Source organism: Schistocerca nitens, chromosome 6 (genome assembly GCF_023898315.1).
Source record: "Schistocerca nitens isolate TAMUIC-IGC-003100 chromosome 6, iqSchNite1.1, whole genome shotgun sequence".
In the NCBI taxonomy this organism is placed as follows: domain Eukaryota; kingdom Metazoa; phylum Arthropoda; class Insecta; order Orthoptera; family Acrididae; genus Schistocerca; species Schistocerca nitens.
In genome coordinates, this window is record NC_064619.1 from 602,778,640 (window position 1) to 602,800,592 (window position 21,953).

A 21,953-nucleotide genomic window follows, 5' to 3' on the forward strand; every position below is an offset into this window, starting at 1 on the left:
ATAACGATAAACTATGAAAAATTCGACAAACAATGTTCCATGATGAATAAAATTTTGTCGATGTCTTCAAAAATCGACGTGATACAGAAAAATGATTTTCTCATTTGAAACTAGCATGATAACCTATGTTGCACATGTACGTATGTTAACCGGGGAAGTAGAAACGACGGAGAGGCTCCATCTCCGCCGCAGCCGCAGTGGTCCACAACCCCACGACGGCTACCGCAGTCCACTTCAATCCTCCGCCGCCCCACACCGAACCCAGGGTTATTGTGTGGATCGGCCCCGGTGGACCCCCCCCCCCCCCCAACCCATATAACGTCTCACACCAGACGAGTGTAACCCCTATGTTTGCGTGGTAGAGTAATTGTTTGCGCAGCAATCGCCGACAGTGTAGCTGAGGTGGAATAAGGGGAACCAGCCCGCATTGCCGAGGCAGATGGAAAACCGCCTAAAAACCATCCACAGCCTGGCCGGCTCACCGGACCTCGACACAAGTCCGCCGGGCGGATTCGTGCCGGGGACCAGGCGCTCCTTCCCACTCCGGAAAGGCGTGGGTTAGACCGCTCGGCTAAACGGGCGGGCTTATATTGCACATAGAAAAATCGTGTGCGATTCACAAAGAACTCTAGCAGGCGATCACAGTAATCGCATAGGCAGTGTTATCCAGGGTGTTACCTTCTGGTTCGGAAGAGCCAACCATCTCGTATCCTGAGAGCACTGATGTGGCTTGTGATGGATATCTGCTACCTCCCACCAAATGTCACGTGACAGGTATCGCTCGCGCACAGCGAGGGGAACGTAATGAGACAAAGAAGTGGTCAGCGAGCGACTTACCACTGCGTGTAGAGTCGGCCGTCCGAGACGTCGTCTTCTGCGGCGCTGGGCGACGGCCGCCTGTCCAGGTCACTCCTGCTTCCGTCCACTGCAAACAAAACGGAGCACGCAATCAAATCGGTCACAACGACTGTTTCGTTACAGGCAAAATCTCTGGACAAAACGGCTAGGTGTCGCCGATTTGCTTCGTGAAACACGGTGGTACGATGCTGGTGTAACTAGGCTGCGCAGTTTCTGCTGTTCGTCAACAAGTACCAGAAGTACGAGGGGCGTTTGAAAAGTCCCCGCAAAAATAAAAACTACTCACTTGTTTGGGGTAAACCTTTTTTATTTTTCGACATAGTCTCCTTTTAGACTTATACACTTCTAATTTGTTGATCCCTTCCGACTGAAATTGTCCAAGTCTGCAAAATAGCTATTAGTTGCTGCAATCACCTTCTCGTTTGAATAAAATCTTTATCCCACCAGCCATTTCTTGAAATTGGGAAACAAATAGTAGTCCGAGGGAGCCAAGTCTTGAGAATAGGGGGGATGTGAAACGAGTTGGAATCCTATTTCCATTAAGTTTGCGACCACAACTGCTGGAGGTGTGTGGTGGTGCACTGTCGTGATGGAAAAGGGCTTTTTTGCGGTCCAATGGCCGGCGTTTTTCTTGCAGCTCGGTTTTCAAACGGTCCAATAACGATGAATAATATGCACCTGTAATAGTTTTACGCTTTTCCAGATAGTCGGTGAGGATTATTCCTTGCGAATCCCAAAAGACGTTGCCATAATCTTTCCGGCCCAAGGAATGCTCTTCGCCTTTTTTGGTGCAGATTCTCCCTTGGTAACCCATTGCTTAGGTTGTTATTTGGTCTCAGGAGTATAGTAATGTATCCATGTTTCATCCACAGTGACGAAACTACGCTTAAAATCCTGAGGATTCTTCCTGAACAGCTGCAAACCATCCTTGGAACACTTCACACGATTCCGTTTTTGGTCAAGCGTGAGTAATCGCGGAACCCATCTTGCAGATAACTTTCTCATGTCCAAATGTTTATGCAAAATATTATGTACCCGTTCATTCGAGATGCCCACAGCACTAGCAATCTCACGCACCTTAACTCTTCTGTCATCCATCCCCATATCATGGATTTTATCAATAATTTCTGGAGTCGTAACCTCCACAGGGTGTCCAGAACATTCAGCATCACTTGTGCCCATATGGCCACTCCGAAAATGTTGAAACCACTTATAAACTGTTCTAATCGAAGGTGCAGAGTCACCGTAATGTTTATCAAGCTTCTCTTTCGTCTCCTGACACGTTTTGCCTTTCATAAAGTAATGTTTAATCACCACACGAAATTCTTCTTCGTCCATTTTTTTGAGAATCACTAGACTTCCTTGATTCACACGGATGCCAAACACAAAGAAATAGCTCAATATGGCTGAAGCTTGGTGTGCGTTCTTTCCAAAGATGCTACTAACTATACATAATCTCGATACGCGCCTTTGGTGCCATCTCTCCGACTTTGCACGGATTTTTCAAACGCCTCTCGTAAGAATTGACAGCCGCAGTTCCTCTTAAACACCAGTACTCGTCACTGTCACCTCAGACTAATTGCTTGAGCTACTGTTTTAATTAAGTCTGTGAACGGTGTACGTAATAAACGGAAATTTGTCACTGCTAGTAGGACCGCTGGGCTAAGGATAGGGGGAGGATGGAGGCAGCGTTGCACAGTAGGAGCGACCGTCGCTGACAAACGGTCCCTGGGTCATCACTGGCAGTGCTGTGTGGCCCGCACGCCACGCACTTCCTGTAGTGAAGCACAGAATACCTCCCAAAGCCAGGGCAGATCGCGAAACCCACCCCCGTCACGAGCTGTGCGACAATCGGATCGCGAGGCGCCTACGAGTGGCCCGCTACCTCCAACTGCCCTTCCACATAGGGTTGAAAGCCGGCACTGACGCCTATATGACTCAGTGTGTTCGCTAGGTTCCGTCACTAACACTCTATAAAATGCAATGTTATAAACTTTTATCGTATTACACTGACGGAAAAAAATGGCAAAACCAAGATAGATTTGTCCGACGTAAACTGAAGTTTCTGCATTTGAAAGATGGTTCATATTAAGCCCCCGTCGTCTAAGAGTGGCGCTAGTAGCGCCTCTATGAGGAAGTAAATCAGGTTTGCTTCACATACACACTGTAACGCTCCTCAACGTTAGTACCTTTGAGATTGCACGTCATGAGTTGATGATAGTAAAAAAAAAAAATGGTTCAAATGGCTCTGAGCACTATGGGACTCAACATCTTAGGTCATCAGTCCCCTAGAACTTAGAACTACTTAAACCTAACTAACCTAAGGAGATCACACACATCCATGCCCGAGGCAGGAATCGAACCTGCGACCGTAGCAGTCCCGCGGTTCCGGACTGCAGCGCCAGAACCGCTAGACCACCGCGGCCGGCTGATGATAGTCAACAATGCCTTTAATGTGAACGCACTGAGTTTGAAAGACGTCTTGTAACTGCGCCACGAGTAGCTGCGATACTGCGGAAAGAGGTGGTAGAAATGTAGCCACTGTTCAAATGGTTCAAATGGCTCTGAGCACTATGGGACTTAACATCTATGGTCATCAGTCCCCTAGAACTTAGAATTAAACCTAACTAACCTACGGACATCACACAGCACCCAGTCATCACGCGGCAGAGAAAATCCCTGAACCCGCCGGGAATCGAACCCGGGAACCCGGGCGCAGGAAGCGAGAACGCTACCGCACGACCACGAGCTGCGGACATGTAGCCACTGTACGTGATTTTTGGTAATGGTGGTCACGGGAAGGTACGATCACAAGAAGACCGGTTTCTGGACGGCCACGTGGCACTTTCCGGAGGGAAGACCATTGTGTTCGCCGGCCGCTGTGGCCGAGCGGTTCTAGGCGTTTCAGTCCGGAACCGCGCTGCTGCTACGGTCGCAGGTTCGAATCCTGCCTCGGGCATGGATGTGTGTGATGTCCTTAGGTTAGTTAGGTATAAGTAGTTCTACGTCTAGGGGACTGATCACCTCAGGTGTTAAGTCTCATAGTGCTTGCAGCCATTTGAACCATTTGAACCATTGTGTTCCGCGAATGGCTCTGGCGCGTCGTACTGCATCTGCAGCAGCAATCTGAGCAGCAGTGTGTACCACAGTGACAAAACGAACTGTAACAAGTCGGTTAATTCAAGGACAGTTTCGAGCTAGACGTCCTGTATCGTGCATTCCACTTACTCAAACCACCGTCACTTCCGACTTATGTGATGTCAAGCGAGAGCTCATTGGAGAACAGGGTGGAGGTCTGTTGTGACTTCTGATGAAAGCTGGTTCTGTCTCGGTGTCAGTGGTGGTTAGAAAAAATGGTTCAAATGGCTCTGAGCACTATGGATCTTAACTTCTGAGGCCATCAGTCCCCTAGAACTTAGAACTACTTAAACCTAACTACCCTAAGGACATCACACACATCCAGGCCCGAGGCAAGATTCGAACCTGCGACCGTAGCGGTCGCGCGGTTCCGGACTGCAGCGCGTAGAACATGCTTGACCACCACGGCTGACTCACATGCTGTTGTCGTTGGTATCTACGGAAAGAGGTAGGAGGACAGTGGAACTACCACTCGGTGCTAAATGGTTGGACGTCCACGACTCTTCACAGAACGCAGCGTTCGGAGGCTTCTTTGCTCTGTAAAGTAGGATAGATGCTGATCTGTGTGGAAAGAGCACAATGCTGGTGCACTCGTGGCACGTCGATAATTGTACATTGTTGAACCGGAGTTCAACAGCAGACCACCCCTACGTGTTCACATGTTGACCCACTGGCATCGTCAATTACAACCGCACTGGCGCGGCACCATCGAGATTCAACCGCCGACCATTGGGAAACTGTCGGCTCTTCGGATGAATATCATATTTGCTACACTAGGTCGATGGTCATCTCCACAAACGCCGCCATCGAGCTGAACGACGGCTCGAAACGTGCAACGCGCCACGGACGCAGGCTGGTGGTAGCAGTACTATGTTATGGGAGACTTTCTCCTGCGCTTGCATGGGGCCTGTGGTAGTAATCGAAGGCAAGCTGACAGCTGCTAACCACGTGCATCTACATCTACATCTACATGATTACTCTGCGATTCACATTTAAATGCTTGGCAGAGGGTTCATCGAAACACAATCATACTACACCATTCCACTCCCGAACAGCGCGCCGGAAAAACGAACACCCAAACCTTTCTGTTCGAGCTCTGATTTCTCTTATTTTATTTTGGTGATCATTCCTACCTATGTAGTTTGGGCTCAACAAAATATTTTTCGCATTCGGAAGAGAAAGTTGGTGACTTAAATTTCGTAAATAGATCTCGCCGCGACGAAAAACGTCTTTGCTTTAATGACTTCCATCCCAATTCGCGTATCATATCTGCCACATTCTCTCCCCTACTACGTGATAATACAAAACGAGCTGCCCTTTTTTGCACCCTTTCGATGTCCTCCGTCAATCCCACCTGGTAAGGATCCCACACCGCGCAGCAACATTCTAACAGAGGACGAACGAGTGTAGTGTAAGCTGTCTCTTTGGTGGACTTGTTGCATCTTCTAAGTGTCCTGCCAATGAAACGCAACCTTTGGCTCGCCTTCCCCACAATATTATCTATGTGATCTTGTTCGTAATTTTAACACCCAGGTACTTACAAGGGAACCTCCCCATCACACCCCCCTCAGATTTAGTTATAAATTGACACAGTGGATAGGCCTTGAAAAACTGAACACAGATCAATCGAGAAAACAGGAAGAAGTTGTGTGGAACTATGAAAAAATAAGCAAATTATACAAACTGAGTAGTCCAAGTGTAAGATATGCAACATCAAGGACTGTGTAAGCTGAGGAGCGCCGTGGTCCCGTGGTTAGAGTGAGTAACTGCGGAACGAGAGGTCCTTGGTTCGAGCCCTCCCTCGAGTAAAAATTTTACTTACTTTATTTTCGCAAAGTTACGATCTGACCGTTCATTCATTGACGTCTCTGTTCACTGTAATAAGTTTAGTGTCTGTGTTTTGCGACCGCACCGCAAAACCGTGCGATTAGTAGACGAAAGGACGTGCCACTCCAATAGGAACCGAAAACATTTGATCGCAAATTCATAGGTCAACCGATTCCTCCACAGGAAAACACGTCTGAAATATTCTATACGACACTGGTGACGGCATGTGCTTCACGTTACAGGAATATGTTGTCGACCCACCTAACTTGCACACTTGGCGAATGGGTAAAAAGATTCTTCTACCTTGCCCGATTTAGGTTTTCTTGTGGATGTGATAATCACTCCCATAAAAGTGATGAAGACGTAAGGGTTTGTCACATAAACTGCAACAAATGAATGCAAGTTTCACAGCCGCACAGTTTTCCCTGTGCTCTGTCAAAACATACGTTTTTAACGTATTCAAGTATTTTCGTGAGTAGACCGTCAAATCCTGCATGTGTCCAAGCAAATCTGAACATGTCCTGGAATTTTGGAGAGCGAAGTTGATCATGTCTGAGTGCATGAACTTTGATAATTTTCTGAAAATAAAAAATTAAAACTTTTCACTCGAGGGAGGATTGAACCAGTGACCTTCCGTTCCGTCGTTGCTCGCGGTAACCACGGGACCACGGTGCTCATCAGTGTACACGTACCCTGATGTGGCTTATCTTGGACACGGACTACTCAGTTTGTATATTTTGCTTATTTTTTTCATAGTTCCATACAACTTCTTCCTGTTTTCTCGATTGATCTGTGTTCAGTTTTTCATGGCCTATCCCTGTGCCAACTTATAACTAAATCTGAGGGGGGTGCGATGGGGAGGTTCCCTTGTTAGTTGAATGGACAGCCTTGAGAATTGTACTATTTATCGAGTAATCGAATTCCAACGGATTTCTTTTGGAACTCATGTGGATCACCTCACACTTTTCGTTATTTAGCGTCAACTGCCACCTGCCACACCATACAGCAATCTTTTCTAAATCGCTTTGCAACTGATACTGGTCTTCGGATGACCTTACTAGACGGTAAATTACAGCATCATCTGCGAACAACCTAAGAGAGCTGCTCAGATCGTCACCCAGGTCATTTATATAGATCAGGAACAGCAGAGGTCCCAGGACGCTTCCCTGGGGAACACCTGATATCACTTCAGTTTTACTCGTCTATTACTACGAACTGCGACCTTCCTGACAGGAAATCACGAATCCAGTCGCAGCTTGATTAGAAGTCGCTTGTGAGGAGCGGTGCTTCGTGCTCGATCTCTTCCCCGACGGCGACGTCATCTCTGAGCTGTCGTTTTCGTGATACGCAGAATCAGTGATGTACTTCGTTCCAAAGACGCTATTAAGCAGGTGATCAAAATGTTTTGGCTCAGCAGTGTATGGCTGGCTGAAGTAAAGCTGCTAGCATAAAAACGAGTCGCGGCAGAGGACAGTTTAGTTTTGAGCCTGGTTGCTGGCCCTTATCGACCACGTCCCGCCACGCTTGCTCAGACGCGGCAGAAGGAGGGGGCAGTCCAGCAGACGGCAGCCGCCCGTCCCGGCGTTTACTTGGCGCCGAGGTGCGACTCGCCGCGTCACGCCGCGACCTCGGCACCCTCTTGACGACGACGCCTCCCAAGGCGATAGCTATCAGCCTGTTTGGCACGCTGTCTGCAGCTCGCCACTGTTTCTTACACCTGCGCTAATTCCCCAGTGGCATTCTACTTCGCCCGAGGAATTTTACGTGTGCGTACTGGAAAATATCGACAGCCGATAACTGAGTGTTGGAGCGCTCGCCTAGCGTCAAGTACACCTCTCGTAGCTGTCGCTAGAATAGGCCGAGCGTGATCCCGGCTGTCTCTCCAACAAAGTTCCTACATCTACATACAAGAACGAGCTAAAACATTACGATCACTGCACGATGTGCTACTGAATCACTTGCCGGTCGCAGTGGCCGAGTGGTTCTAGGCGCTTCAGTCTGGAACCGCGCGCGAGCGCTACGGTCGTAGGTTCGAATCCTGCCTCGGGCATGGATGTGTGTGATGTCCTTAGGTTAGTTAGGTTTAAGTAGTTCTAAGTTCTAGGGGACTGATGACCTCAGATGTTATGTCCCATAGTGCTCAGAGCCATTTGAACCATTTGAACTGAATCAATAAAGGCAAGGCCTCCGGTCCAGATTGTATACCAGTCAGGTTCCTCTCAGAGTATGCTGATAAAATAGCTCCATATTTAGCAATTATATACAACCACTCGCTCACAATAATATCCATACCTAAAGACTGGAAAATTGTTCAAGTCACGCCAATACACAAAAAGGGAAGCAGGAGTAATCCGCTGAATTACAGGCCTATATCTGATGTGTCGGCAGCTGGGCCAACACCTTGTAGATAGAGGTGGCTTAAGGCACGCTATGACTAACGCAGACGGGCGTGAAGTACTGGAACAGGATACGTAATTAATGCTATGAAGAAAAGAACGGAGATTCTCATATACTTATCTTTAATGTCTTCTTGTACATCTCTATGGTGAACACAAGTGAGACTCTAATTACAATCACTGTAAGGCTAATGGCGCCTTGCTAGTTCGTAGCCATTAACTTAGCTGAAGGCTATTCTGTCTCTCGGCTAATGAGAGAGAAAGGCTTCGTACGTCTAGTCGCTAGTACTGTCGTCCGTACAACTGGGCTGAGTTCGAGTCAGTCTCTCGAGACCTGCCTTGTGGTGGCGCTAGGTTTGCGATCACACAGTGGCGACACGCGGGTCCGACATGTACTACAGGACCGCGGCCGATTTAAGCTACCACCTAGGACGTGTGGTGTCTGGCTGTGACACCACAATATCACTATCGTCGTTTTGCAGTAGGGTTTTGGAACATATACCGTATATCTTATCTTTGATTTTCCAGCAACACGGGTCTAAGTAAAATATATATATAGCGGTGCCGGAGGCGGACAGCGCGTGAAATATTCTAAGTCCAATTAGACGACAAAAATCATCACCAGACAACCCCATACCAAAATGACGTCAGATGTACTTCTTTAAGTGCTCTTTCACAATGTGTATTCAGAATCAACATACAACGTATTATAGATAAGAAAATGAGGCAGAAAGATAAGAAATATTTAAAATTTATTGACACACACTCAGCACGGATCCAGAAAATATCGTTCTTGTGAAACACACCTAGCTCTTTATACTCATGTAGTAGTAAGTGCTATCGACAGGGGATGTCAAATTGATTCCATATCTTTAGATTTCCACAAGGGTTTTGACACCGTTCCTCACAAGAGTCTTCTAACCAAACTGCGTGCCTACGGTGAATCGCCTCAGCTGTGCGACTGGATTCGTGATTTCCTGTCAGAAAGGTCACAGTTCGTAGTAATAGACGGAAAGTCATCGAATAAAACAGAAGTAATATCTGGCGTTCCCCAAGGAAGTGTTATATGCCCTTTATTGTTCCTGATCTATATTAACGACATAGGAGACAATATGAGTAGCCGTCTTAGATTGTTTGCAGACGATGCTGTCATTTACCGTCTTGTAAAGTCATCAGATGATCAAAACGACTTGCAAAATGATTTAGATAAGATATCTGTATGGTGCGAAAAGTGGCAATTGACTCTGAATAAAGAAAAGTGTGAAGTTATTCACATGAATACTGAAAGAAATCAGTTAAATTTAGATTACGCGATAAATCACACACATCTGAAGGCTGTAAATTGAACGAAATACTTAGGGATTACAATTACAAGTAACTTAAACTGGAACGATAACATAGATAATATTGTGGGTAGAGCAAACCAAAGACTGCGATTCACTGGCAGAAGACTTAGCAGGTGCAACAGGTCTACCAAAGAGACTGCTTACACCACCCTTGTCCGCCCGATTCTGGAGTATTGCTGTGCAATGTGGGATCCGCATCAGGTGGAACTGACAGATGACATCGAAAATGTATAAAGAAGGGCAGCTCGTTTTGTATTATCGCGAAGTAGGGGAGACAGTGTCACACACATGATACGTGAACTGGAGTTGCAATCATTAAAACAAAGGCGTTTTTCGTTGCGACGGGATCTTCTCATGAAATTTCAATCATCAGTTTTCTCCTCCGATTGCGAAAACATTCTGTTGGCACCCACCTACATGGGGAGAAATGCGCATCACGATAAAATAACATAAATCAGAGCTCGCACAGAAAAATTTAAGTGCTCGCTTTTTGCAGTTCGAGAGTGGAACGGTAGAGAGACAGCTTGAAGGTGGTTCATTGAACCCTCTGCCAGGCACTTTATTGTGAATAGCAGAGTAATAACGTAGACGTAGATGTGAATGATGCCTGGCGGCACTTGCAGGGAAAGAACATAAGCGGAGCAGAGGCGAACGGGGAATCATTTTAGCGGTGAGTCGGATCGCAGAAGGGGGTAATACTGTCTTAAGCGACTTTCCCAAAGGGCAATTCTGGGAACGAGCATCTGGGAAAAGGTGAAACTGGTCGGTTGCTCGCGTGCTACTGCCGTGAGCATCTACGGGAAGCGACTGAAGGACGAGGAAACCACGAGTAGACGACAAAGTGTTCGATGCCCACGCGTCACTACAGACTGGCAGGTCGGAGGCGTAATTAGACGTCAGACCTGGCGACAGAGTGCAACTGTGGCGCAGTAGCAAGTGTTTCGGAGCACACCGTTCGGCGCAGATTGTCGAACGTGGGGTGCCGCGGCGAACGACGCCTACCTGTTCCCTTGTCGACCCAAGGACGTGGTCATTACGATTGCAGTAGTCACAGGATCATCGAGACTGGACTGTGGATCGGTGGACACTCGTCGCCTGGTCGGACGAATCATTTTTTTTTAAAATGACAATGAAATGAATACCCCTAGCTGCATACAGGCGTTGATGTAAGTCAACGGGGGCTGTTGATAATGTGTGCCCCGAGCGGGACTCGAACCGAGGATCTCCTTCTTACATGGCAGACGCTCTATCCACCTGAGCAACCGCGGATACAGAGGATAGTGCGACTGCAGGGACTTATCTCTGGCACGCCTCCCGTGAGACCGACATTCCCAACTTATCGTCCCGCACTATATTCATAGTGCCCCTGCCCATTATACTCATTACTCGCGGCTTCCCGTAAGAGTTCGGGCACTATTTGTACATCCGCACAGAAGAAGATGGTCGAATGGCCGGTGAGCCTTAACTATAAATGCCGTATCGGGATACGTCATACTTAGGCGAAACACTCACAGTGCCACGGACACAGGCCGGGGCACACCGACTTGGGCTTCCATAGGACCTGTGGCAGTGATCAAAGGTACCATGACGCCTGTGGACCCGCCACGATAACTGCGGAACATCTGTACCCTACATGCTGATGTCTTGGCAACCAATTTTATCCGATTTAAACGAGATGCAACACATCTGGAATGCTACGTAGCAGTAACTCCGCGCCGACAAACCACCGGCCCGTGATTTACGGAAATTGCGTGAGCTGTGTGTTCACGTACCTCGTTGAAACCTGCCGAGGGTTGCGCTGGGACGGTGGACCAACAAGCTACGAAGCAAGTGTTCGCAACGTTTTTCTCGCCAGTGTATATACTCGGCGAGTTTATTATGGTTATGGACGAGAGTTTTTACTGCCTCCATATTTTATCGTTACTTGTGGTACAACTTTGATACACGACAACTCGTGATATTGCCAAGGGATGTACTTGCAAACGCTGTTTACCTTCTAAGCACTATGCGACTGCGGGAGATGTAAACCGTGAACCTCGTTGTAATCGTCACTACTGTATGCTCTACAAAGCAACCCACTGTGCAGTACTTGGCGGAAAGTACTTTGCACCAGTGTCGGCCGATTCTCTGCCCCACTCCACCCCCAACTGAAAAAGCGAAAACAGCGCTCTGTACGCCTCTATACGCTACTTGAACTCTCGTATCTTATTCTAGTGATCCCTAAGCGAGACAGACGATTGTAGCATCGGAACAGTGACACAATAAATTTACACAACACGATTTCGTGATAACATTGTCGCCTTTTCTCCAGAGATGACCAGTATCTTCCGAGGGTATCTGTTACACTTTGGCGTGGACTATTTCGCCTTGTTACGATCCTAGCATTCCTCTGATGTCTCTTGTCACGCCTGCTAGACAAAGCCTGCAAACACTGGAACACTATTCTAGTTTTGGTCGCACTAGCCTGTAGTGTGCGGTTTCCTTTTGACGATCAAATGCTCTTTGCCGTAACCTTTCTAACAAATCAAATACTTCCATCAGTTTACCAACTACAGATTTTATTAGCCCGTCCAGTTTCATATCTGTTAGTTTTTTGCAAATGGTTCAAATGGCTCTAAGCACTATGGGACTTAACATCTGAGGTCATCAGTCCCCTAGACTCCCTAGACTTAGAACTATTTAAACCTAACTAACCTAAGGACATCTCACACATGCATGCCCGAAGCAGGATTCGAACCTGCGACCGTAGCAGCAGCGCAGTTCCGGACTGAAGCGCCTAGAACCGCTCGACCAAGTGTTTTGCATCTATCCACATCTCAACAGAGGTGCAATTCATTCCACCAACAGGAAATTTCGTCCATATCTTTGTGGATTTCCTTACGATCGTCCAACGACTATACTTTCCTGCTAGTCAAACATTCATCGCGTGAATCTCACATTTGCAGAGATAAAAAAATGGCTCTGAGCACTATGGGACTTAACAGCTAGAACTTAGAACTACTTAAACCTAACTAACCTAAGGACATCACACAACACCCAGCCATCACGAGGCAGAGAAAATCCCTGACCCCGCCGGGAATCGAACCCGGGAACCCGGGAACCCGGGCATGGGAAGCGAGAACGCTACCGCACGACCACGAGATGCGGGCATTGCAGAGATACTCCGTATGGCTGCATTTAGTTTGGTAGTGTATCAGTGTGGTACAGAGGCGAGTTGCTTTCCGAAATCTAGTAAGACGGAATTTATATGCTCATCTGCATCTGTTGTTTGCGAAATGCCATGTTTTAATGAAGCAACATGGTTTTTACAAGAGTGGTATTTCATAACTGCGTGTTGGTTCTTTGAGACAAGCCTATTTATTTCTCTCTACGACCGATGTAACGGCGGAGCTTAAAATAGTCTTAAGATTCTCCCACAGGCGGACGTGAACGGCAGCGGTCTGTAACTGTGTGCATTCGTTCTAAACAGAGGCGACCTCTGGTATTTCCATTCACGCGGAATCGTTTGCTGCGCGAGATATTCTCGACAAGAGTAAGCTCCTTCATAACCAACTGACCAAATGGTGCGGTGAACGTACTGAGAAAGACCACTGGAAATGCCCTCACGCCTGATTACATTATTAATTGGCGACAGGCAGAGGAAGAAGAAGAGAGAAGATGAAGAAGGCGACATAACGTCCAACCGAAAAGGGAAGTGTTCCATTTGAAGGTCTTCATAAACGTGTTTCGGGTCTGCTGTTTGCGCGACACTTAAAATTCTGCACGAACTTGACAGCTTCTGTAGCAAATACTTGTCTACAGGAACAGCAGACACATCCAAAAAAATTATTCTGTCTGTCAGTGAGGTTTCGTTTGAGAACTTCAGTGTAAGATATTTACATACTAGCAACAAGCCATCTGTGTTTTGTTAATGTGGTGGCTGCTTCTGCTGCTGCTACTACAACTCCTGGTTTCATATTCCAACTCCGCATCTTCCCAGTCCGTTAAATTTGTAGTAACGACAATCGGGAACTTTCCTAAAATAAACAGAGGTATGATATCGCATGAATAAAGAAAGTCGTATGGAATTTTTGGCAGCGAGGGACCAATAGGCAGCTTCAGACGCCCAATCGTAAAAGGGTTGTACTTCTCCGCAGACAATGTCCCCTCTGAAACTTCCTGGCAGATTAAAACAGTGTGCCGGACCGAGACTCGAACTCGGGACCATTGCCTTTCGCGGGCAAGTGCTCTACCATCTGAGCTACCCAAGGTACTGGCAGAAGGAAAGCTGTGAGGACGGGGCGTGAGTCGTGCTTGGGTAGCTCAGATGGTAGAGCAATTGCCCGCGAAAGGCAAAGGTCCCGAGTTCGAATCTCGGTCCGGCAGGAAGTTTCACATCCGCGCACACTCCGCTGCAGAGTGAAAATCTCATTCAATGTCCCCTTTTTTCGCTGAGTGGGAGAGGTCCGTCTTACGTATGTTTGCGGAGGATAGGTGACTTTAATATATAGTGTATAGTGTGATCTTATGTCTGTCCGTGTTGAAGTAAGATGAGAAAAAGAAGAGGGTTAGCCACGGTGTGGTCCCCATCCGATGAACGGACCATCAACGGTGTCACGTGCCCTCACTCCATGAGAAACCTCGGAGAGGTTTCGTGACCAAGAAGTTTCCGCAACGATCTCTCCTCCTCTTTCCGTTTTGTTTGTATCACAATCGCAGATCGAAACTCTTATTTTTACTGTTTCTAAAGTGACTAATTTCGGGCTGAAGATGGATATAATGTTTCGAAACTAATAATCACTCTGTGTGACGCTCAGTTAACCAAATTCTGAAAAGATCGCTGCAATAATTGCGGCAGTGGTCAGCTTTGGGCGAAGCTTCCCTTCTCGAATCGAGTCTCGAATGGTGACAACCCGTTTGTAGGACTGGTTAGTATTGCGCTCTTTGTCGCTGGCACGTTTCTGGTAAAGATTCGCCGTCATTACAGGCAGCGCTTGACACTTTCCGTGTGGCAGTATCGCGAGCATTTGATAAGGGCAAATCCAGGTGAGTCGCGGGCAAACTTCCGCCGGGCAGATAGCACCGACTGCCACCTGGCGCGGGGCCAAAGCACCCTCCGTCTCCCACCTATTTATCGTCGTATTATTTCCACTCAAATAACGCAACAGATGCTTCGTCTTAGCAGTTCGCCGTGCCGTGCGTGGACTAGCGGCAGTGCCAAATCACCGTACAATTTGTTCCTTTGCAACCAGGTGATCTACAGGGTCAATCATAATTCAGTAAAAATATTACGAGGATTGCTTGCTGCTGTGCCCAGCCAAAAGAACAGTTGCTTATTTTTCTTTGGGTTTTGCTGTTTACAAAACGAAAAGAAGTTAAGCATCTAAGTAAAGTGAACCAATGACAAATTTGGAAAAGGATGAAAATTTTGGGAGAAGAGATAAAAACTTTCAGATTAATTGAATTTTTCGTCGGTGCTTGGCAGAACATGATAACAATAAATAGGAAACATTTCCAAATGTTCTCAAAATTATTTTTATTTCGTCGACAACCGGCTTTCGAATTCTTAGGCCATCAATAGGTGGCAATGCCGACAGCGGCATCGTGACCAAATATATACAACTTTGCAAAATATTAGAAGTGTTTCCTGTTTACCATTGAAAACTTTGAAGTTTACTCATAACATTGTAATCATGTTTGAGACAGCGAAGGACTTGGAAGATCAGCTAAACGCAACCGATAATGTCTCAAAAAGACGTTGTAAAATGAACTTGAACAAAAGTAAAAGAAAGATCTGATTTGATCCATTATAAACGGTTCTGAAAGCCTGCGACTGTGAAAACAATAGGTTTGTTTAGAAATAATTCATCTGCTACCAGTGACGATTTTCTTTATTTTATTTTTCGCACGACGCGTTTCGGGTAATGATTTCCATTTTCAAGTGCGTTTTTCTGTGTTTGTTATGCCATTTGTATGTGTGACAGTCCGCTTCATTTCGTTGACTTTAGTTTCCGTATGGTCGATTTGAGCAGAGTCTCACACATTCTGAACATCACACACAACTTGTTGTACACTTTTAAACATTTATGTAAAATAAAAAAAACACTACAAAATGGAAACATTTCCTGAAACGCGTCGTGCGAAAAATAAAATAAAGAAAATCGTCACTGGGAGCAGATGAATTATTTCTAAACAAACCTTTTAAAAGAAAGATAGTGGAATGTAATGGAGTTAAAACCCGGCGACGCTGAGGTTACTGTAGTAGGAAAAAAGACGCTAAAAGCAGTAGACCAGATTTGCTATTTAGACAGAAAGTAACTAACGATGGCGGAAGTGGAGAGGAGAGAAAATGCTGAGTGGCAATAGCAAGGAAAGCTTTTCTGGATGAGAAAAATTTGCTGACACTGTATAAATTGAAGCGTCAGTAAGTCTTTTCTGAAGTATTTGTATGAAGTGAAGCCTTGCACACAAGTGAAACGGCTATGACAAACTCTTGACGAGTGTAGGAACTTCTGAAACATGATGCTATAGAAGAATGCTGGAAATTACGTGAATAAAATGGTTCAAATGGCTCTGAGCACTATGGGACTTAACATCTGAGGTCATCAGTCCACTAGAGCTTAGAACTACTTAAACCTATCTAACCTAAGGACATCACACACATCCATGCCCGAGGCAGGATTCGAGCCTGCGATCGTAGCGGTCGCGCGGTTCCAGACTGAAGCGCCTAGAACCGCTCGTCCACACCGGCCGGCGTACGTGAATACATCGAATAACTACTCAAGAGGTATCAAATAATGAAAAACGACATTTGTGGAACAATTCGACAGGACATATCCTGATATTCTTTGCAATCGAAGAACAGTCGGTCTGATTATGAAGGGAAGTGTGGGGATAGAAATTGTGGAAGGAGACCAGTGGATGTGCACTGTAAGTGGGATCAAATGGATGTGGGCTGGCAGTAGCTGTACAAAAACGAAGAGGTTTGCACAGGGTGGACTAGCGTCCAGAGCTGTACGAAAATCACATCAGCAACAATTACGTGACCTATATTGTGTTCGATACTGTAAACTGTAAGGGTACACGTAAAGAGAACTCCATTATGGATACTGACTAATCACTTAGATTAATTACGTTCACTATGTTAGATATGGCATTTGTTATTTTAAAATTCTCGAAGGTAAAGAAATGAAATGATTAAAAGTAAATTACCGACAGGTGCTGTGGACATTGGTACACGCTCCACGGACTGAAGACAGTAAAAAATATAGTAAGAAAGTTAAACGACTGTGTAGAGGGACCGGTGACAAAAGAAGAACGCTGTAGAGTGGCCCCGTACAGAACGAGGCTCGATGATAACTCAGTGAGTTACTGCTGCACATGCGGCATTCTCGCGGTACCCATTAGCCTGCTGACAGGGATAGGTAAGTAACAGCCGCCTGCCGTTACAACACCCAGTTGACTGAGGGGACTGATGTGAGCTTACAGAGGACTTAATCTGCATTCAGAAAGTTGCATTCGTGGCACGGGTTTTAGTAAATTTTCTACATCCGAATTATTCTTTGCAGCACTTTTCCCATTTCTGTACGAAACCCTGCTTTACTGTCACCATAAAAAAAAAATGGTTCAAATGGCTCTGAGTACTATGGGACTCAACTTCTGTGGTCATCAGTCCCCTAGAACTTAGAACTACTTAAACCTAACTAACCTAAGGACATCACACACATCCATGCCCGAGGCAGGATTCGAACCTGCGACCGTAGCAGTCACACGGTTCCGGACTGCGCGCCTAGAACCGCGAGACCACCGCGGCCGGCACTGTCACCATCACGCCGGCCAGACTGCTCCACAATCCATGTCTCCCACACACGAATGCTGATGGTACCGCTGTCCTCCATAGGTGGTTTTCAACTGCAACTCGATCGACTAGATAAGCGTTCTCACGCTAAGAAATCTTCCAGTTTTGGAGCAACTGGTTGTTTTATCAACTCAAATCATACTTACGGGCCGGCCGGTGTGGTCGCGCGGTTCTAGGCGCTTCAGTCCGGAACCGCGTGACAGTTACGGTCGCAGGTTCGAATCCTGCCTCGGGCATGGATGTGTGTGTTGTCCTTAGGTTAGTTAGGTTTAAGTAGTTCTAAGTTCTAGGGGACTGATGACCACAGATGTTAAGTCCCATAGTGCTCAGAGCCATTTGAACCATACTTTCGGTTAAATCAGCTAATCTTTGCAGTTTTCACAACACCTCATCCCGTCTCAGTCGTACATCTACCTGCCTCCCCCCTCCCCCCCCCCCAATCTCTCCCTCTCTCTCTGCCTCTGTTCATACACAACTGCCAGTATCAAACTCGCAAACGCCCACATAGCTAAATTTATCGTTAAATGAAGCCATCAACATGCTAATCTGTGATGTATAATTGATTAACAATATGTATTGAGTAAGAATAAACCAGTTAGACGTAATTTTAGACCAAGAAGTAATGAAGAAATATCAGAACGCTAGTTTTATAGATTGTGTAAATAGCACACGTTAATGTTATTTCTGCAATTTCATCGCTGTGCAACTTTCGAAAATTCATGTGCTCACCAAAGAAAATCCCTGCTTCAACGCAAACTTTGATATCCGCTTTAGCTACATTGTTTGGTTTCTTTACATCCTATAAGGCATATGGCGAAGTTTGTGTAGAGCTGCGTAACCAACGTAGCTGTAAGACATCAACGCCGGCCGCGGTGGTCTCGCGGTTCTAGGCGCGCAGTCCGGAACCGTGCGACTGCTACGGTCGCAGGTTCGAATCCTGCCTCGGGCATGGATGTGTGTGATGTCCTTAGGTTAGTTCGGTTTAAGTAGTTCTAAGTTCTAGGGGACTAATGACCACAGCAGTTGAGTCCCATAGTGCTCAGAGCCATTTGAACCATTAAGACATAAACTGTGTTTTCCAAAATGACTTGTGCATCAGCATTCTGCTAATTACGGTAAATCAGTGCTAGTTAACGGGGTCACTACCGGCCACTAGTGACCGCTCAAGCTTTATTGGTTAGCTGTAGGCGGTAGTGCTTTTATATATATTTTCATAAGGTTTTGTTAAAATTGACATGAAAGGGAAGTAGTTGTTGGGAAGGGAGTGCGACAGGGTTGTAGCCTATCCCCAATGTTATTCCAATCTGTATATTGAGCAAGCAGTAAAGAAAACAAAAGAAAAATTGGGAGAAGGAATTATAATCCATGGAGAAGTAATAAAAACTTTGAGGTTTGCCGACGACATTTTTATTCTGTCAGAGACAGCAAAGAACCTGGAAGAGCAGCTGAATTGAATGGACAGTGTCTTGAAAGGAGGGTATGAGATGAACACCAACAAATGCAAAATGAGGATAATGGAATGTAATCGAATTTAATAAGGTGATTTTGAGAATATTAGATTAGGAAATGAGACACTTAAAGTAGTAGATGAGTTTTGCTATTTGGGCAGCAAAATAACTGACGATGGTCGAAGTAGAGAGGATATAAAATGTAGACTGGCTATGGCAAGGGAAGCGTTTCTGAAGAAGAGAAATTTGTTAACATCATGTATAGATTTAAGTGTCAGGAAGTTTTTTCTAAAAGTATTTGTATGGAGTGTAGCCACATATGAAAGTGAAATATGGACGGTAAACAGTTTAGACAAGAAGAGAATAGAAGCTTTCGAAATATGGTGGTACAGAAGAATGCTGAAGATTAGATGGGTAGATCACATAACTAATGAGGAGGTATTGAATAGGATTGGTGAGAAGAGAAGTTTGTGGCACAACTTGACTAGAAGAAGGGATCGGTTGGTAGGCCATCTTCTGAGGCATCAAGGCATGACCAATGTGGTATTGGAGGGCAGCGTGGAGGGTAAAAATAGTAGAGGGAAACCAAGAGATGAATACACTAAGCAGATTCAGAAAAATTTAGGTTGCAGTAGGTACTGGGAGATGAAGAAGCTTGGACAGGATAGATTAGCATGGAGAGCTGCAGAAAAGCAGTGTCTGGACTGAAGACCACAAGAACAACATCGTTACTTCACAAAAAATAATATTTGCAGTTATCTCAAATTACGAACTATTATCCAGGCGACGAACGTAGCCTACGGATTCCTCCGTCATCGCGAAGGAACTCTACTCGATCACCCAGGAAACTTTTCATTCTTTGGACTGCGTGGTGACCAATGTGCTTTTCAGCGTCACTGCCACAAGTTAGAGACGTTATTTTCTTCCACTTGTGCAGAGCATCGGCATACCTTGCAGTGTTGGTTGTTATTCAGTCGGAAACCGACCAGATGTGGTTCAAATGGCTCTGAGCACTATGGGACTCAACTGCTGTGGTCATCAGTCCCCTAGAACTTAGAACTACTTAAACCCAACTAACCTAAGGACATCACACACATCCATGCCCGAGGCAGGATTCGAACCTGCGACCGTAGCAGTCGCGCGGTTCCGGACTGCGCGCCTAGAACCGCGAGACCACCGCGGCCGGCACCAGATGTGGCGTGGCAATTCAAAGCCAAACGGCTGCATCAGTATGCAGTTTCATCGTGATCAGCCACACGTGTTTGCAGCAGTCATTAGTATCAGAACCGTTGTCGACTGATATCCTTACGGTTCGGAGCAGTGGGTGACGAGAGCGAAGGCTTCCTTTCCTGGACGTTTAGCGACCGCTTATATATAAGTAAAAAGATGAATATGGAAAGAGACGGATTATTTAAAGCAATTTTATGCAATAGCTGAAAGTGTCACATCTGAACCAACATTTGAACGCGGAATTTAGGTTATTACGAACAAAGGGTCTTCCTTTGCGAAGCAATCGATTAGGCATAAATCTATCTCTGATCCGCGAAAGGATCGGAGCATTCAGTATAATGATGTCGTGTGGTGATGAGGAGGCGGCAGAAGTCTGCGAGACGTAGGGCGCGCTGTCGGGTTGGACGCGTTTTGAGGCCGCGGCCTTGTTTGCGCAACACTGGTGCAGACTGCAGAGCTGCCGGCGAGGCGGGAGAAAGCCAACAAGTGGCCGGCCGCCTCCCCCTCCCCCGCCCGCACCCACACACGGGCCCACGCGCCCAGCCGGCCGGCTCACAATCAGTGGTAGCTGCGCCACAGGCGGGACCGCTACTGCGGTGCGGTACGCTCCGCAATCCCGCCGCACGCGACCAGGCCTAGCCTACACGCTCACTCAACTTTCGAACAAGAGCGGGACCACGTTTAACTTTTAAAGTTGTACGCTTGCCTACCATTGTCACAGTGATAACAATAATGCAATATACACTGATAAACCAAAACATCATCCACCGCGACGTTGTTGGCGCTGCGGGCACGTGACGCGGTAGCAAAATTATACAGGGTGGTCGGAAATTCCCGTTACAAACTTCTAGGACATGTAGAGGGTAGTGAGTACATTACATTTTGAATAGGAACCCACGTCCGGAAATGTATCTTTTCCGCTCTACGACAGTTTCAATGCAGATGATTACCTCATCCACACCCACGTGAGGAATGTACTTAGGCGTGACCCAGTACAGTTGTCGCAATCCATTTGAAAAGAATACTGACTCGTTCCGTTACTACTTACGCATTTGCGTTACAACATACACCTTATTGTTTACATTAGTCGACAACAACAAGAACCCAGCATCTACGGCACCAGCCGCAATGTACCGATGCATTACAACAGCGGCTCGATGTGGCGACCACCAACGTTGTTACACACATTGCACCTCCGATGCATGTTCTGGCACACTCTCTCCATCCCACCTGGTGTCTATTCAATGTCTTATGCAGCGGCGGATCTTCCTCTGTCTACATGTGTCTCATAAATTAGGGTCTTCATACGACCCCACAAGAAGTAGTCCATAGGGGTTAAATCCGGCGATCGTGGCGGCCACGCGGTTGGACCACCACGCCTATCAATCTTTCACCATACCGTCTGTTGAGATGTCTCCAGACAGCCAGTGAAAAGTGAAGTGGTGCTCCATCATGCTGAAACTACATTTCCTGACGGACATTCAATGGCACAGCTTCCAAGAACGGGTCCATTACTAAGTATGCGGGACCCGTGAGCTATGGTCCAATCACAGGACCGTCCAGAATACCTGCCCACACCTTAATTTCAGACCTGGCTTGAAATCCCTGAGTAAGCGTGGCATGAGAGTTTTCCTCCGCCCAGACATGGCTATTGCGCACATTCAGAACACAATCCCTTGTGAACCTACATTCATCTGTGAAGAGAACTCGACGTGGAAACAGCGGCGCGTCGATGCAACGGTGCAGGAACCATGTGCAGAAGGCGACACGTTGTGTAAAGTCTGCTGGACTCATAGCGTGTACCCTTTGTAAGTGGTACGGATGTAATTGTTGCTCATACAGGACGTCCAAGACGGTACTGTGACAAACAGCC

The 21,953-nt window shown here is 46.5% G+C and overlaps 1 long non-coding RNA gene across 1 annotated transcript in view; it reads right to left on the reverse strand.

Moving 5' to 3' along the window:
* Positions 1–837: 837 nt before the first annotated feature.
* LOC126263640 (uncharacterized) overlaps positions 838–21,953 on the reverse strand; it is a 182,222-nt gene continuing 161,106 nt past the window's right edge. Inside the window, exon 3 of the long non-coding RNA XR_007546875.1 lies at positions 838–925. This is a non-coding gene — a long non-coding RNA (uncharacterized LOC126263640). The remainder of the gene's footprint in view (positions 926–21,953) is intronic.